General features: G+C 39.9%; 2 protein-coding genes across 8 annotated transcripts in view; one reads left to right on the top strand and one right to left on the bottom strand.

The window, feature by feature from the left end:
* Positions 1-5,751, bottom strand: part of LOC139760669 (uncharacterized) — a 107,137-nt gene extending 101,386 nt beyond the window's left edge. For 2 of the 3 annotated variants that reach the window (XM_071684182.1, XM_071684183.1), the window contains exon 1: positions 5,599-5,751. The gene's annotated coding sequence lies outside the window, so the exon portion shown is untranslated. Of the gene's footprint in view, positions 1-4,921; positions 4,944-5,598 lie in introns of those variants that run through there. The other variant, XM_071684184.1, reaches the window with a different exon arrangement.
* Positions 5,752-5,907: 156 nt separating this feature from the next.
* LOC139760673 (ketimine reductase mu-crystallin) overlaps positions 5,908-19,442 on the top strand; it is a 38,069-nt gene continuing 24,534 nt past the window's right edge. The window contains exons 1-2 of one of the 5 annotated variants that reach the window (XM_071684194.1): positions 5,908-5,946; positions 6,076-6,140. The gene's annotated coding sequence lies outside the window, so the exon portion shown is untranslated. Of the gene's footprint in view, positions 5,947-6,075; positions 6,141-18,021; positions 18,342-18,620; positions 18,716-19,318; positions 19,429-19,442 lie in introns of those variants that run through there. The other 4 variants (XM_071684195.1, XM_071684198.1, XM_071684196.1 and 1 more) reach the window with 4 other exon arrangements.

Raw genomic sequence — 19,442 nt, 5'->3', positions numbered from 1 at the left:
GTGTTGAGTATTCCTGGTAAATTATATGGGAGGGTATTGATTGAGAGGGTGAAGGCATGTACAGAGCATCAGATTGGGGAAGAGCAGTGTGGTTTCAGAAGTGGTAGAGGATGTGTGGATCAGGTGTTTCCTTTGAAGAGTGTATGTGAGAAATACTTAGAAAAGCAAATGGATTTGTATGTAGCACTTATGGATCTGGAGAAGGCATATGATAGAGTTGATAGAGATGCTCTGTGGAAGGTATTAAGAATATATGGTGTGGGAGGCAAGTTGTTAGAAGCAGTGAAAAGTTTTTATCGAGGATGTAAGGCATGTGTACGTGTAGGAAGAGAGGAAAGTGATTGGTTCTTAGTGAATGTAGGTTTGCGGCAGGGGTGTGTGATGTCTCCATGGTTGTTTAATTTGTTTATGGATGGGGTTGTTAGGGAGGTGAATGCAAGAGTTTTGGAAAGAGGGGCAAGTATGAAGTCTGTTGGGGATGAAAGAGCTTGGGAAGTGAGTCAGTTGTTGTTCGCTGATGATACAGTGCTGGTGGCTGATTCATGTGAGAAACTGCAGAAGCTGGTGACTGAGTTTGGTAAAGTGTGTGAAAGAAGAAAGTTAAGAGTAAATGTGAATAAGAGCAAGGTTATTAGGTACAGTAGGGTTGAGGGTCAATTCAATTGGGAGGTGAGTTTGAATGGAGAAAAACTGGAGGAAGTGAAGTGTTTTAGATATCTGGGAGTGGATCTGGCAGCGGATGGAACCATGGAAGCGGAAGTGGATCATAGGGTGGGGGAGGGGGCGAAAATTCTGAGAGCCTTGAAGAATGTGTGGAAGTCGAGAACATTATCTCGGAAAGCAAAAATGGGTATGTTTGAAGGAATAGTGGTTCCAACAATGTTGTATGGTTGCGAGGCGTGGACTATGGATAGAGTTGTGCGCAGGAGGATGGATGTGCTGGAAATGAGATGTTTGAGGACAATGTGTGGTGTGAGGTGGTTTGATCGAGTAAGTAACGTAAGGGTAAGAGAGATGTGTGGAAATAAAAAGAGCATGGTTGAGAGAGCAGAAGAGGGTGTTTTGAAATGGTTTGGTCACATGGAGAGAATGAGTGAGGAAAGATTGACCAAGAGGATATATGTGTCGGAGGTGGAGGGAACGAGGAGAAGAGGGAGACCAAATTGGAGGTGGAAAGATGGAGTGAAAAGATTTTGTGTGATCGGGGCCTGAACATGCAGGAGGGTGAAAGGAGGGCAAAGAATAGAGTGAATTGGAGCGATGTGGTATACCGGGGTTGACGTGCTGTCAGTGGATTGAATCATGGCATGTGTATGGGGGTGGGTTGGGCCATTTCTTTCGTCTGTTTCCTTGCGCTACCTCGCAAACACGGGAGACAGCGACAAAGAGAAAAAAAAAAAATGTTCTGGAAGAAGGTAAATAAAGTGCATAAGACAAGGGAGCAAATGGGAACTTCAGTGAAGGGCGCAAATGGGGAGGTGATAACAAGTAGTGGTGATGTGAGAAGGAGATGGAGTGAGTATTTTGAAGGTTTGTTGAATGTGTTTGATGATAGAGTGGCAGATATAGGGTGTTTTGGTCGAGGTGGTGTGCAAAGTGAGAGGGTTAGGGAAAATGATTTGGTAAACAGAGAAGAGGTAGTAAAAGCTTTGCGGAAGATGAAACCGGCAAGGCAGCAGGTTTGGATGGTATTGCAGTGGAATTTATTAAAAAAGGGGGTGACTGTATTATTGACTGGTTGGTAAGGTTATTTAATGTATGTATGACTCATGGTGAGGTGCCTGAGGATTGGCGGAATGCGTGCATAGTGCCATTGTACAAAGGCAAAGGGGATAAGAGTGAGTGCTCAAATTACAGAGGTATAAGTTTGTTGAGTATTCCTGGTAAATTATATGGGAGGGTATTGATTGAGAGGGTGAAGGCATGTACAGAGCATCAGATTGGGGAAGAGCAGTGTGGTTTCAGAAGTGGTAGAGGATGTGTGGATCAGATGTTTCCTTTGAAGAATGTGTGAGAAATACTTAGAAAAGCAAATGGATTTGTATGTAGCATTTATGGATCTGGAGAAGGCATATGATAGAGTTGATAGAGATGCTCTGTGGAAGGTATTAAGAATATATGGTGTGGGAGGCAAGTTGTTAGAAGCAGTGAAAAGTTTTTATCGAGGATGTAAGGCATGTGTACGTGTAGGAAGAGAGAAAAGTGATTGGTTCTCAGTGAATGTAGGTTTGCGGCAGGGGTGTGTGATGTCTCCATGGTTGTTTAATTTGTTTATGGATGGGGTTGTTAGGGAGGTGAATGCAAGAGTTTTGGAAAGAGGGGCAAGTATGAAGTCTGTTGGGGAAGAGAGAGCTTGGGAAGTGAGTCAGTTGTTGTTCGCTGATGATACAGCGCTGGTGGCTGATTCATGTGAGAAACTGCAGAAGCTGGTGACTGAGTTTGGTAAAGTGTGTGAAAGAAGAGAGTTAAGAGTAAATGTGAATAAGAGCAACGTTATTAGGTACAGTACGGTTGAGGGTCAAGTCAATTGGGAGGTAAGTTTGAATGGAGAAAAACTGGAGGAAGTAAAGTGTTTTAGATATCTGGGAGTGGATCTGGCAGCGGATGGAACAATGGAAGTGGAAGTGGATCATAGGGTGGGGGAGGGGGTGAAAATTCTGAGAGCCTTGAAGAATGTGTGGAAGTTGAGAACATTATCTCAGAAAGCAAAAATGGGTATGTTTGAAGGAATAGTGGTTCCAACAATGTTGTATGGTTGCGAGGCGTGGGCTATGGATAGAGTTGTGCGCAGGAGGATGGATGTGTTGGAAATGAGATGTTTGAGGACAATGTGTGGTGTGAGGTGGTTTGATCGAGTAAGTAACGTAAGGGTAAGAGAGATGTGTGGAAATAAAAAGAGCATGGTTGAGAGAGCAGAAGAGGGTGTTTTGAAATGGTTTAGGCACATGGAGAGAATGAGTGAGGAAAGATTGACCAAGAGGATATATGTGTCGGAGGTGGAGGAAACGAGGAGAAGTGGGAGACCAAATTGGAGGCGGAAAGATGGAGTGAAAAAGATTTTGTGTGATTGGGGCCTGAACATGCAGGAGGGTGAAAGGAGGGTAAGGAATAGAGTGAATTGGATCGATGTGGTATACCGGGGTTGACATGCTGTCAGTGGACTGAATCAGGGCATGTGAAGCATCTGGGGTAAACCATGGAAAGCTGTGTAGGTATGTATATTTGCGTGTGTGGACGTATGTATATACATGTGTATGGGGGTGGGTTGGGCCATTTCTTTCGTCTGTTTCCTTGCGTTACCTCGCAAACGCAGGAGACAGCGACAAAGCAGAAAAAAAAAACTATTCTCAAACAAAAAAATTCTGTAACCTATGTTTCTTGTGGCAATAACTATCAAAAATCTAAAATGTTCCTCAGCACTATATATTAGAAAAAGTTGTGGTAAACCGGTTTGATAATTTGTCAAAAGCAAATATAGCAAAACTGCAAACCACACAAAGCAGAACACTCAGAACAATCACTATCTGCCAGGCAGCCACTAACACAACACTTTCACAAAGAAACAATGACCCTCCCAATACAATCCCACCTCAACATGCTCAACACCCAATTCTACACATACCAAGAACCCTTCCTCTTAAACCACTCCATCCATGACTAACCACCAACCTCCATGGAGAAATAAAAAGTTTATCCTTGCCTCATATTTCAGTTATAGCCTACTCAGAGATCCCCCTTTCACCAAGTATAACCCAAACATATATTGGAGCAGCTGACAAACAAGTATACAAACAAGTACACAAACAACCAACTTCCCAAGTAAGTTTTGGATTCCAATCATCCCAAACATAAACCATCAAAAACCATAATACGCATACAAATGTAAGTCATGCTCACCCATGTATGCTCTGGATGTCACCCATCATTACAATGCTACAAACACAATTTCAGCATGTGCTATCATCCTTCATGCACATAATGCAACTACCACAATAAAAACAAGCATAATGTACTTAAATGCACTGCACTCTATGTACATAGGTGCACACACAACGCCACTTTACATCCTATGGTTCTGACTGGTGGATGTGGTCAGCAACGTGTTTGCTGTCAGAACCTCATAAAGATAGAAAGGACTCTTAAGGCAAGATGTGTGGAGTCAAACAAAGAAAAATAAATCATTAAACGCTAGCCACTCATCTCCCTTAACGCTGTCCAATCAAAACCCTTCCACATTCTACGTAAAGATCATTTTTTCATGTACTATGGAGTGTATTACGAAATGGACCACATAGTAAGAGGGTAAATATTGCAAGATATAACATTCTAGATCACACTTAACCTGTTTTCTGTAAACCCTTCACTATAAAAGCAATAAAAAATTACTTAATATGCAAAGGTAGTTCTGATGCTCAGTTAAACTGGTTAATCACCTTAAAACAACCTTGGTGTTTTGGGAGATTAGCATTTCATAGATTATGTTGACTTTTTAAATGTTTCACCTACTTTCACATTAACCCCTCAATCTCCCTGATATTAACAACCTTTATCATCAAGACTATATCTTAAACAGAAAATAATACTTAAGCTCCAATTCATATTTCACTACTCTTAATGTATTATATCATGTTATAGAAAAAAAAAATACAAAGTATCAAAAGTTCGATACATAACTAAACTAACAAACAGTCAGCATAACATATTATGACACAGTGCTCATACATCAAACTTATTTGAATATGAACCACAGTTTTGGTTTAGATGCTTGGGAAAAGGTTTACAATTTCACTAAATTATAATAAAATGGCAACAAATTCCTCCCCCAACTACAAATAAATGTAGTAAATGATACAAGTAATAAGGCCTTGTATAAACTGATGGAGAAGTTAGGTCATGGTGAGATTTAGCTTCAGTTACTCACTTTTCATCAGCCTGTGTGGTTACATTTCCTAGATGGAGACTATCGTCTGTGGCGTCAGTACGACTTCAGCCCTTGTTAACAGAAATGGGGAACTATTATAACAGTTTCAAAATTAATACACCCTTCCGAAACATGTACTCCATGTACAAAATACATTTATATGTTTTTCATCCATTTCCATAAGTTAATTCATTAAGTGGTGCTCTTACACTACAAAAATATTCAATTAAGGACAAAAAGAATGAAACGTTTACTGTTCGAGAACACTTTCCATGGGCCTCGTATATCATCTCCCGGCAAATGGTTTACAATAGCCTATGATGCTATCATTTACAGTTTATAAATCAAAGTTATATGATGGTTTTTCTAGTTTCCCTCTGTGATTATTTCATTAAATATCGTCTCTGCAATGCAATCACAATTCTCTCGAATCCTATTTATTACACAAACCTTAATGTTTGGAAGTCCCATTTCAAATTACTAGCTTTATTCGTGTAAATAATAATATGTTTACTATCTACAAGAGCGCTCCAGTTTTAAAAGATATGTTGACTATAAAGTCCATACATCGTGAATCTTGACGTTTTGCTGCACCGCCAGACAACCAGGCGCCCACCCATACTGATGTAAACAAACTCTCTTTTCTTATTTTACTAAGCATGAGTTTTACGACTTACCTTCAAAACTTCTTTGGTGGTTTAACAAATCACTGTTATCCATGGTTTTAAAATGTATGAGCGAATATCAATAAAAATTCCATATTTGAGGCAAATAAGTGTAATATTCACTAACAACAAGCCGACACGGCTACATGTACATTGATACTTATTTTGAACTTATGACGGAACACTAAGTTACGGATTACTTAGTACTGAAAAGTATTCTTTAAGTTCGAGAATCGTATTGTATAAATATGTCTTAACGCTTTTGTTTTACTGATACACAAAACCAAGAGAATCAAAATAGATTCATTCGTCTATTGATTATCCCAGAGGTGTTCTACGAACTAAGTCAACACCGCACTTGTAAGTAGTACAAAACTTAAATAAATCTAATTATGACAGTATTCATTTTTACCAAATTTTAGATCTACCGTTTGATATGAAATTCACATATTCTCGGTGAAATTACCACATAAATTCATAATGTTTCAGAAAGTGTCTGTGATGGGACAAGTTCGATATTACGGCGTAGCAATACACGACGTTCTCCTAGAGAGGTAAAGAAAAGCTTGGGTTAATTTTACGAAGGAACTGTTTTCAGTGTTCACAATGCTAAATTATCAATCACTAAATCTTATGGCAGCCCTTTTGATAAATACAATCATGAGCATTAGAATCAACAACTTAGGATATACATCATGTCGATTCGCATTTAAGCATAGAAGGCCTACCATACACGATACACTTCGCTTTGCTTTCTAAACCTGACAAAAATCTGGCTGTGTGAATTTCTTATCTTTACATTTGTGTCAATTTCAAATTTTATTGCGTATGAATTTAATATTAATTGTGGCAATAGTTCTAATTGCCTGAAAACTAGAATAACTGAGACTAAAACTACATGGATCACCTAATATTGTTATAATTTTTCTTATACTACGAACTATTACCAATAATGAATTAATAACAGCATTTTCCTGCATTTTACATCAGCAGTAGTGGATTTCTGACCATTCATCTGGGCGCATTATCTTAGTCTAACAATTTGCGGAAGTGTTTGTTGTCACTATGCAACTCTTTTTCTGTTTCTAGTCTAGATTAGATCACTTCAAATTAGCTTGTCTTAGGAAGCGTCTTGTGAGAGTGGCGTTATTACGGAATGAAAAAGATTTACAGAATGTGATAAATCTTGTCTGAATGTGGGATGGATATCAAGACGCTGATGTTTCGGGGGTAAAAGAAATTGAATACGTAGTACCAGATGGAGTGCAAGGGTTGTTAACCACGAATAATGTTGCATTATTTTCAGTTTTGTTGGTCCTTGTAAAAACAGTGAAATTACATATACAGGCTCTTTTTCATCAAATGTTATCACAGATATAATACTAAGTATAAAATGAACTAGGTATATGTATAATAGCAGGTCATTTTGAAATCGATACAAAGAAACAAGCATATAATACATGTCCATGTGATTTTTACGCAACTTGACGCGGTATATTTCTTGCTTTGTCGCTGTCTCCCGCGTTTGCGAGGTAGCGCAAGGAAACAGACGAAAGAAATGGCCCAACCCACCCCCATACACATGTATATACATACGTCCACACACGCAAATATACATACCTACACAGCTTTCCATGGTTTACCCCAGACGCTTCACATGCCCTGATTCAATCCACTGACAGCACGTCAACCCCGGTATACCACATCGATCCAATTCACTCTATTCCTTGCCCTCCTTTCACCCTCCTGCATGTTCAGGCCCCGATCACACAAGATCTTTTTCACTTCATCTTTCCACCTCCAATTTGGTCTCCCACTTCTCCTCGTTCCCTCCACCTTCGACACATATATCCTCTTGGTCAATCTTTCCTCACTCATTCTCTCCATGTGACCCAACCATTTCAATACACATTCTGTTCTCTCAACCACACTCTTTTTATTACCACACATTTCTCTTACCCTTCCATTACTTACTCGATCAAAACACCTCACGCCACATATTGTCCTCAAACATCTCATTTCCAACACATCCACCCTTCTCCGCACAACCCTATCTATAGCCCATGCCTCGCAACCATATAACATTGTTGGAACCCCTATTCCTTCAAACATACCCATTTTTGCTTTCCGTGATAATGTTCTCGCCTTCCACACACTCCTCAACACTCCCAGGATTTTCGCCCCCTCCCCCACCCTATGATCCACTTCCGCTTCCATGGTTCCATCCGCTGCCAGATCCACTCCCAGATATCTAAAACACTTCACTTCCTCCAGTTTTTCTCCATTCAAACTTACCTCCCAATTGACTTGTCCCTTAACCCTAATGAACCTAATAAACTTGCCCTTACTCACATTTACTCTCAGCTTTCTCCTTTCACACACTTTACCAAACTCAGTCACCAACTTCTACAAGCAGTTTCTCACCCGAATCAGCCACCAGCGCTGTATCATCAGCGAACAACTGACTCGCTTCCTAAGCCCTTTCACCCACAACAGATTGCATACTTGCCCCTCTCTCCAAAACACTTGCATTTACTTCCCTAACCACCCCATTCATAAACAAATTAAACAACCATGGAGACATCACGCACCCCTGCTGCAAATCGACATTCACTGGGAACCAATCACTTTCCTCTCTTCCTACTCGTACACATGCCTTACATCCTCGATAAAAACTTTTCATTGCTTCTAGGGACTTACCTCCCACCCCATATACTCTTAATACCTTCCACATAGCATCTCTATCAACTCTATCATATGCCTTCTCCAGATCCATAAATGCTACATACAAATCCATCCGTTTTTCTAAATATTTCTCACATACATTCTTGAAAGCAAGCACCTGAACCACACATCCTGTACCACTTCTGAAACCACACTGCTCTTCCCCAATCTGATGCTCTGTACATGCCTTGATCTTCTCGATCAATACCCTCCCAAATAATTTCCCAGGAATACTCAAACTTATACCTCTGTAATTTGAACACTCACCTTTATCCCCTTTGCCTTTGTACAATGGCATTACGCATGCATTCTGCCAATCCTCAGGCACTACACCATGAACCATACATACACTGAATATCCTCACCAACCAGTCAACAACACATTCACCCCCTTTTTTAATAAATTCCACAGCAGTACCATCCAAACCCGCCGCTTTGCCGCTTTTCATCATCAGCAAATCTTTCACTACTTCTTCTCTGTTTACCAAATCATTCTCCCTGACCCTCTCACTTCGCACACCACATCGACCAAAACACCCTATATCTGCCACTCTATCATCAAACACATTCGACAAACCTTCAAAATACTCACTCCATCTCCTTCTCACTTCACCACTACTTGTTATTACCTCCCCATTAGCCCCCTTCACCGATGTTCCCATTTGTTATCTTGTCTTACGCACTATATTTACCCCCTTCTAAAACCTTTTTATTCTCCCTAAAATTTAATGATACTTTCTCACCCCAACTCTCATATTGTCCCACATCTTTCTTACCCTTTCATTACTTCCTCGATGAATCCACCTCACGCTACACATTTTCCTCAAACATTTAGTTTCCAACGCTTCCACCCTCCTCCACACAACCCTATGCATAGCCCATGCCTTGTATCAAGTTAATATTGTTGGGACTACAATACATTCAAACATATAGATTTTTGCCCAACTAGATAACGACCTCTCTCTCCACACATTCTTCAGTGCTTCCAGAACCTCTGTCATCGTCCTCTCGCCTACCTAATGAATCACTTCCGCATCCATGGTTCCATTCGCTGTCATGTCCACTCCCAGATACATAAGACACAGCTTCCTCTAGTTTATCACCATTCAAACTCATACCCAAACTAAACTGTCTCCTAACCCTGCTAAACCTAATATCCTTGCGTTTATTCACATTTACTCTCAACTTCCTCCTTTCACACACTCTTCCAAATTTAGTCACCAACTTCTGCAGTTTCTCACTCGAACCTGCCACCAGTGCTCTGTCATCAGCAAAAACCAACTGACTCACTCTTCAGACCTTATCCCCAGCACGCAGCATGCTCACCCCTCTCTTCAAGACTGTCGAAAATATTCAGCTTCTTCACCACCCTATCCATAAACAAATCAAACAACCATAGTGACATTACACAACCTTGCCACAGACCTACCTTCACTTGGAACAATTCACTCTCCTTTCTTCCTGCTCGAACACATGCCTTACTCCCTTAAAAAAAAGTTGTCACTGCTTTCTGCAGCTTTCCTCCCACACCATATATTCTCAAGACCTTCCACAAAGCATCTCTATTAACCCTATCATATGCTTTCTCCAGATCCATAAAGGCCACATACAATTCCATCTGTTTTTCTAAGTATTTATCACACACATTCTTTATAGCAAACACCTGATCCTCATATCCTCGACCACTTTGGAAACCACACTGCTCCTCCGCACCCTGATGCTCTGTGCATGCCTTCACCCTCTAAGTCATCACTCTCCCGTACAACTTATCAAGTACTCAACAAACTTATACCTCTGTTGTCTGAACACTCACTTTTATCCCTCTCATCTTTATTCATTGGCACTATACAGACATTCTGCCAGTCTTCAGGCACCTTACCATAATCTATGCATGGACTGGATATCCAAACTAAAGGTCAACAACACTGTTACCCCTTTCTTAATCAACTCATCTGCAATACCATCCACTCCCGTCGCCTTCCAACATTTCATCTTACGCAAAGCTCCCATCACCTCCTTTGTTCACCAAACCACTCTCCATGACTCTCTCACTTACCATATCACCCGACCTAAACACCTTACTTCTGCTATTCCATCATCAAACATATTCAACAGTCCTTCCAAACACTCGCTCTATCTCCTCGCTTCATCACTACCCTTACCACTTCTTTTGCCCCCTTCGCCGATGTTCCTATTTGTTCTCTTGTTTTGACTTTTTAATTACTTCTTAGCGAGTAAATTTTCTCAAAGTTCAGATAATTCTCACGCCACTTCCACCACACGGCGGTGAACGTGGGAGGCTGTACTTAACCTTTGGGCGAAATTCTTGTATCAATCAACGTTTGGTCTAGGAAGACGGTAACATACCGTACCATCCATTTATGAGGCTGATACTCCAGTCCTCACGCGTGTGTGACAGTTATTTGCACATCTTCAAATCTGTGGTTTTGATAGTTGTGTAAGTTCCCATACACAAAATCCAGTTATCCTGCATTTCTGACAACTCTTCCTCCACAGGGAGTAAGTGACAGACATCCCTGCACATGTTTACTGCAGGAGAAATGATGGGTTAATGGTGGCCTCTACATTCCGATGCAGGCATCTCATTACTGTGAATGGGATACCTTTTCTTGAGAGTAAACTTTCCCAGTCTGAAATCTAAATCTCTGTATTTCTTATTATCTCCGACTCTCCGTATGTTAAAGGATTTGCACCGCCGCCATATTATTTTACATGAGTATGTATTAAGTAGTTGATAAGGCGCATTTATGGTTAACATATAGTCTTAATGATTCTACTTTTACCTTATGCAGTGCGTCTATAAGTCTGAATGGTTAAACATTTATATATATATATGATCCATTTCATCAACAATCTAATTTCTCAATCGTTACTCTCATAATGTGGTTTAAACATTACACGTACCCTCATACTTTGCAGCAACATTCACTACATCCCCACCTTTCTTGTAAAATAGCCAATTACTTCTTTTCTCAAGTTTGTCCCCACCAATGAATTTATCAAACATTTACATACGATGGGTGCAATACAAAATAGATTACGAAGCTAAAGTAGTTGTGTCTGTAGAGGACGAAACAATGGCAAAATAGAGTGGATACATTTTAGGCCAACCAGAGTATAAGAACAAAGATGTAGAACCAAAGAATATGTATTTCCTCTTAATATATCATGAATTCTTTAAGAATCTAATTTAGAAGTCGAAAAATTTATTTGCATTATTCATGACACTTCACAAACCTGTCATTAGTTATATTAAGAAACCATTAGTGTTCTTTATCGATTTGAGAGATTCTATACCGAAAACCATGATATACTAGAACAAGTGTTTTGTTTAGATATATTTGCTTCAAAATATACTTCAGAAGCATTAGCACTGTATGGGCCTCCATGCAAGTGTGCCTATATTCTCTTTACAAGTATTTGTGTACCGATGCCCCTTAGGGCATTACGTATTTGCAATCCAGAGTATATTGACGATGAGTTTGAGAAGATATATTCTATTGGATCTAAGTTAAAGTACCCTAGATCTTTCATTGATAAATCCTTTAAGTTAGTAAAGAATTCAGTTTATAGAGTTGAACCCAAACCTCCCATTGAGTCACACCAAGAATCTTTTAGTTCTCCCTTTTAATAATAATTTTGCTTTACTTTCCTTGTTGCTTAAATCCTTTAATGTAAATGTTGTCTTCAGCAACAGTAAAGAATATCTTAATCAGGAATTCACCAGAAAATTCTTCTGTATGCATCTATATAGTGCCATGTAGAAATTGTGATGTTTTATGTTCGGCAGACTGGTAAGGATCTTTCTATTAGACTTAAGTAACACAAATATGGTATAAGAATGGGACAAGAAGCAAATGCCTTGTTTAATCACGTTAAAAACTATGATCATTGTATTGACTGGAGTAATGCCATCTCAATTATTAACTCTAACTCTATTACCATGAGAAATATAATTGAATCTTCTATTATCTAAAACACAAAGAATTAAAATCTTAGTATTAGTGATGGTCTATACAAATTGGATAAATTTTTGTTGATGAAATTTGTAAAATGATTTTATGATACGCTCGTGTGTGTGTGTGTGTGTGTGTGGGGGGGGGGGGGGTCTATATGAGTGTATGGGTCTTTCTTCGTCTGTTTCCTGGGGCTACCTCGCTGACGCGGGAAACGGCGACCAAGAGGGGCAAGTGTGCAGTCTGTTGTGGATGAAAGGGCTTGGGAAGTGAGTCAGTTGTTGTTCGCTTATGATACATCGCTGGTGGCTGATTCGGGTGAGAAACTGCAGAATCTGGTGACTGGGTTTGGTAAAGTGTGTGAAAGAAGAAAGCTGCGAGTAAATGTGAATAAGAACAAGGTTATTAGGTTTAGTAGGGTTGAGGAACAAGTTAATTGGGAGATAAGTTTGAATGGAGAAAAGCTGTAGGAAGTGAAGTGTTTTAGATACCTGGGGGTAGATTTACCAGCGGATGGAACCATGGAAGCGAAAGCAAGTCACAGGGTGGGGAGGGGGCGAAGTTCTGGGAGCGTATAAGAATGTATGGAAGGCCAGAACGTTATCTCGGAAAGCAAAAATAGGTATGTTTGAAGGAATAGTGGTTCCAACAATGTTATATGGCTGCGAGGCGAGGGCTATAGATAGAATTGTGCGGAGGAGGGAGGATGTGTTGGAAATGAGATGTTTGAGGACAATATGTGGTGTGAGGTGGTTTGATCGAGTAAGTAATGAAAGAGTAAGAAAGATGTTTGGTAATAAAAAGAGTGTGGTTGAGAGAGTAGAAGAAGGTGTATTGAAATGGCTTGGTCATACGGAGAGAATGAGTGAGGAAAGATTGACAACGAGGATATATGTGTCAGAGGTGAAGGGAACGAGGAGAAGCGGGAGACCAAATTGGAGGTGGAAAGATGGAGTGAAAAAGATTTTGAGCGATCGGGGCACGAAGTTACAGGAAGATGAAAGAAGTGCAAGGAATAGAGTGAACTGGAAGGATGTGGTATACCGGGGTCGACGTATTGTCATCGGATTGAACCAGGGCATGTGAAGCGTCTAGGGTAAATCATGGAAAGTTTTGTGGGGCTTCCTATATGTGGAAAGGGAGCTGTGGTTTCGATGCATTACATATGACAGCTAGAGACTGAGTGTAAACGAATGTGGCTTTTGTTGTCTTTTCCTAGAGCTAGCTCGCGCCCGCGCGGGGGGAGGGCCGAGGGTGCCATTTCACATGTGGCGGGGTGGCGACAGAATGGATGAAGGCAGCAAGTATGAATATGTGCATGTTTATATATGTATATGTCTATGTATATATATATATGTATACGTTGGAATGTATAGGTATGTATATATGCTTGTGTGGGTATATATATATATATATATATATATATATATATATATATATATATATATATATATATATATATATATATATATATATATATATATATATATATATAACGCTACCTCGCTATCGCGGGAAATGGCGAATAGTATGAAAAAAAAAAAAAAAAAAAAATATATATATATATATATATATATATATATATATATATATATATATTTATATATTTTTTTTTTATTCTTTATTATACTTTGTCGCTGTCTCCCGCGTTTGCGAGGTAGCGCAAGGAAACAGACGAAAGAAATGGCCCAACACCCCCCCCCCCCATACACATGTATATACATACGTCCACACACGCAAATATACATACCTACACAGCTTTCCATGGTTTACCCCAGACGCTTCACATGCCTTGATTCAATCCACTGACAGCACGTCAACCCCGGTATACCACATCGCTCCAATTCACTCTATTCCTTGCCCTCCTTTCACCCTCCTGCATGTTCAGGCCCCGATCACACAAAATCTTTTTCACTCCATCTTTCCACCTCCAATTTGGTCTCCCTCTTCTCCTCGTTCCCTCCACCTCCGACACATATATCCTCTTGGTCAATCTTTCCTCACTCATTCTCTCCATGTGCCCAAACCACTTCAAAACACCCTCTTCTGCTCTCTCAACCACGCTCTTTTTATTTCCACACATCTCTCTTACCCTTACGTTACTCACTCGATCAAACCACCTCACACCACACATTGTCTTCAAACATCTCATTTCCAGCACATCCATCCTCCTGCGCACAACTCTATCTATAGCCCACGCCTCGCAACCATACAACATTGTTGGAACCACTATTCCTTCAAACATACCCATTTTTGCTTTCCGAGATAATGTTCTCGACTTCCACACATTCTTCAAGGCCCCCAGAATTTTCGCCCCCTCCCCCACCCTATGATCCACTTCCGCTTCCATGTTTCTATCCGCTGCCAGATCCACTCCCAGATATCTAAAACACTTCACTTCCTTCAGTTTTTCTCCATTCAAACTCACCTCCCAATTGACTTGACCCTCAACCCTACTGTACCTAATAACCTTGCTCTTATTCACATTTACTTTTAACTTTCTTCTTCCACACACTTTACCAAACTCAGTCACCAGCTTCTGCAGTTTCTCACATGAATCAGCCACCAGCGCTGTATCATCAGCGAACAACAACTGACTCACTTCCCAAGCTCTCTCATCCCCAACAGACTTCATACTTGCCCCTCTTTCCAAAACTCTTGCATTTACCTCCCTAACAACCCCATCCATAAACAAATTTAACAACCATGGAGACATCACACACCCCTGCCGCAAACCTACATTCACTGAGAACCAATCACTCTCCTCTCTTCCTACACATACACATGCCTTACATCCTCGATAAAAACTTTTCACTGCTTCTAACAACTTTCCTCCCACACCATATATTCTTAATACCTTCCACAGAGCATCTCTATCAACTCTATCATATGCCTTCTCTAGATCCATAAATGCTACATACAAATCCATTTGCTTTTCTAAGTATTTCTCACATACATTCTTCAAAGCAAACACCTGATCCACACATCCTCTACCACTTCTGAAACCATATATATATATATATATATATATATATATATATATATATATATATATATATATATATATATATATATATATATGTAGGTGGGTTGGGCCATTCTTTCATCTGCTTATTTGCGCTACCTCGCTAACGCGGAAGACAGCGACAAAAGTATAATGAAATATATATATATATATATATATATATATATATATATATATATATATATATATATATATATATATATATATATATATATATATATATATATATATATATGGTGTGGGAGGCAAGTTGTTAGAAGCAGTGAAAAGTTTTTATCGAGGATGTAAGGCATGTGTACGTGTAGGAAGAGAGGAAAGTGATTGGTTCTCAGTGAATGTAGGTTTGCGGCAGGGGTGTGTGATGTCTCCATGGTTGTTTAATTTGTTTATGGATGGGGTTGTTATGGAGGTAAATGCAAGAGTCCTGGAAAGAGGGGCAAGTATGAAGTCTGTTGGGGATGAGAGAGCTTGGGAAGTGAGTCAGTTGTTGTTCGCTGATGATACAGCGCTGGTGGCTGATTCATGTGAGAAACTGCAGAAGCTGGTGACTGAGTTTGGTAAAGTGTGTGGAAGAAGAAAGTTAAGAGTAAATGTGAATAAGAGCAAGGTTATTAGGTACAGTAGGGTTGAGGGTCAAGTCAATTGGGAGGTGAGTTTGAATGGAGAAAAACTGGAGGAAGTGAAGTGTTTTAGATATCTGGGAGTGGATCTGTCAGCGGATGGAACCATGGAAGCGGAAGTGGATCATAGGGTGGGGGAGGGGGCGAAAATTTTGGGAGCCTTGAAAAATGTGTGGAAGTCGAGAACATTATCTCGGAAAGCAAAAATGGGTATGTTTGAAGGAATAGTGGTTCCAACAATGCTGTATGGTTGCGAGGCGTGGGCTATGGATAGAGTTGTGCGCAGGAGGATGGATGTGCTGGAAATGAGATGTTTGAGGACAATGTGTGGTGTGAGGTGGTTTGATCGAGTAAGTAACGTAAGGGTAAGAGAGATGTGTGGAAATAAAAAGAGCGTGGTTGAGAGAGCAGAAGAGGGTGTTTTGAAATGGTTTGGGCACATGGAGAGAATGAGTGAGGAAAGATTGACCAAGAGGATATATGTGTCGGAGGTGGAGGGAACGAGGAGAAGAGGGAGACCAAATTGGAGGTGGAAAGATGGAGTGAAAAAGATTTTGTGTGATCGGGGCCTGAACATGCAGGAGGGTGAAAGGAGGGCAAGGAATAGAGTGAATTGGAGCGATGTGGTATACAGGGGTTGACGTGCTGTCAGTGGATTGAATCAAGGCATGTGAAGCGTCTTGGGTAAACCATGGAAAGCTGTGTAGGTATGTATATTTGCGTGTGTGGATGTGTGTATGTACATGTGTATGGGGGGGGGGGGGGGTTGGGCCATTTCTTTCGTCTGTTTCCTTGCGCTACCTCGCAAACGCGGGAGACAGCGACAAAGTATAAAAAAAAAAAAAAAAAAAAAAATATATATATATATATATTTTTTTTTTTTTTCAAACTATTCGCCATTTCCCGCGTTAGCGAGGTAGCGTTAAGAACAGAGGACTGGGCCTTTTTTGGAATATCCTCACCTGGCCCCCTCTGTTCCTTCTTTTGGAAAATTAAAAAAAAAAACGAGAGGGGAGGATTTCCAGCCCCCCGCTCCCTCCCCTTTTAGTCGCCTTCTACGACACGCAGGGAATACGTGGGAAGTATTCTTAATCCCCTATCCCCAGGGATAATATATATATATATATATATATATATATATATATATATATATATATATATATATATATATATATATATATATATATATAATGTTTTGTTTTCCCGCGTCAGCGAGGTAGCGTTAAGAACAGAGGACTGAGGCTTTGGGAGAATATCCTCACTTGGCCCCCTTTCTGTTCATTCTTTTGGAAAATTAAAAACGAGACGGGAGGATTTCTAGCCCCTCGCTCCCACCCCTTTTAGTCGCCTTCTACTACACTTAGGGAATACGTGGTAAGTATTCTTCTGCCCTATCCACCTTTGTTGTCTTTGCCTAGCGCTACCTCGCACACATGAGGGGGGAGGGGGATGTTATTCCATGTGTGGGGAGGTGGCGATGGGAATAAATAAGGGCAGACAGTATGAATTATGTACATGTGTGTATATGTATACGTCTGTGTGTGTATATATATGTGTACATGTACATTGAGAGGTATAGGTATGTATATTTGCGTGTGTGGACGTGTATGTATATACATGTGTAAGGGGGTGGGTTGAGCCATTTCTTTCGTCTGTTTCCTTGCGCTACCTCGCTAACGCGGGAGACGGCGACAAAGCAAAATAAATAAAATAAATATATATATATATATATATATATATATATATATATATATATATATATATATATATATATATATATATATGTGTGTGTGTGTGTGTGTGTGTGTGTGTGTGTGTGAAGTGGAGTACCATAGAGAAGTTTGGAAAACCAAATTCTTTAACGAACAGATCAGTTTGAAATTTCGCCACATTTGAAGTAATACAACTGTGTGGTTCAGAAATACTGCTGAATACAGTGTTTGATTTTGAAGTATTAATATATCTGCTGAGTAAATATTTTTAATTCCATGTAGTTCATTAATGTTTACTCCCATAAGGAATTTTAAAAATGTCCGCCGACAACACAAACTTACGAACGTTCTTATCTTCCACTAGTCATCATGAGTTGATTAGTCGTGATAAGAAGTTGTCGACTTTCTGAAATTAATGTAATGAAGTTAATGTAATCCATATTGTGTAAATAATAGGAAATGGACGCCTGCGTAGTTGTAGAAATTAAAGTAATATTCGTACTATCAGTTTTTCTCCGATCTTCCTCAAGTAATAAAATGTTTCAGGTGTTTCGCTTGATTCTCGACTTCTGGGCTATTATACCAGAGTACCTTATGAAACGCCGATATATAACTATACTGTGAACAGATTAACATTGCTTCTTGGACTCATCACATTCACTGGAAAAGTTGCCACTACATATTACATCACTTAAGAGGTAAAGATGATATATATGTATGTTTGCATAGCATATTGATAAACTTCTCATCGAAGACTTGGATAATGAGACAGGAACTGTATTTGACGTTGAGTTTGGTTGATTTTTTTTTTCGTAATACTTCTAGGAAGAGCAGGAATATGTATAATGTTCTTTAATGTAGAGGAAGATGAAATGGGTCATTTTTGGCTAACATGTTATATGTGATGGTACTAAAGGCTCGGATACATTTAACGTCAAACCCCAGGAACGAATAAGGTGTGTGATGAACACCACATCCTTTGGCCAGATCACTAGAGAATCATTTGTTACATATGTGAACATGAACAAGATTATTTAAGAAACCAATGGGTAACACTGTGGCATTCCTTCATGTAAGAGGTGTTTACTTCTTTGTTCAAGTAGATAGGCACCCAGTTAAGCAACATCTATGCCTCACCATGTTTAGGGTCGACTGTTTCTATACTCTCATACTTTAGTGTCCCGGCGGCGAGGGGGGGGGGGGGGGATTCTGACATATATGGCAGGTTTCAGAAAGCAGGAGATGCTGTACCTAATACCATAAATTAAATTTTTTTCCTTGGGGCATTCCCTCAAGCCCCATTAGAGCTCGTGATTTAGGAGATAGTTTTAAGGGTGCTGGGACCCCAATGAGAGACTCGGCTTAGGGACCCCTCAAAGGCCAAGGCCGGTCATGAGGTCTGTGTACCTACCATAATTGTTCAGAATTATCAGCTATCCTATTCAGCATTATGTTTCAGGACAGAGGTCTTTATTTTCTTGGTTTTATGGCCTATGTTGATGAGTTTAATAGATTTTCTGTCCTTTTTTCTTTGTTGGTTGGAGAGGGAAAGAACTGAGTAAAGTACACTGTCAACCATTTAGAAATGTGTAAATGTGGATCATGTCTTACTTGACACTGCATTCCAATATTTTTTGAACCGAAGCTTTGCAAATCTTTGTACACGTAGTGAGCCTGTGCTAAACTTATTTTAATGCCCTTCTGTAAACAATGATTGGCCCATCAGTTTCGCTTTGAGAGAAACCAGGCTTGCACTATATGTTACATTAAGCGAACAAACCTTTAGTAAGGCTGTTGAT

Source organism: Panulirus ornatus, chromosome 37, assembly GCF_036320965.1.
Source record: "Panulirus ornatus isolate Po-2019 chromosome 37, ASM3632096v1, whole genome shotgun sequence".
Classification (NCBI taxonomy): Eukaryota; Metazoa; Arthropoda; class Malacostraca; order Decapoda; family Palinuridae; genus Panulirus; species Panulirus ornatus.
This window is presented reverse-complemented; position numbering and strand designations above follow the sequence as displayed.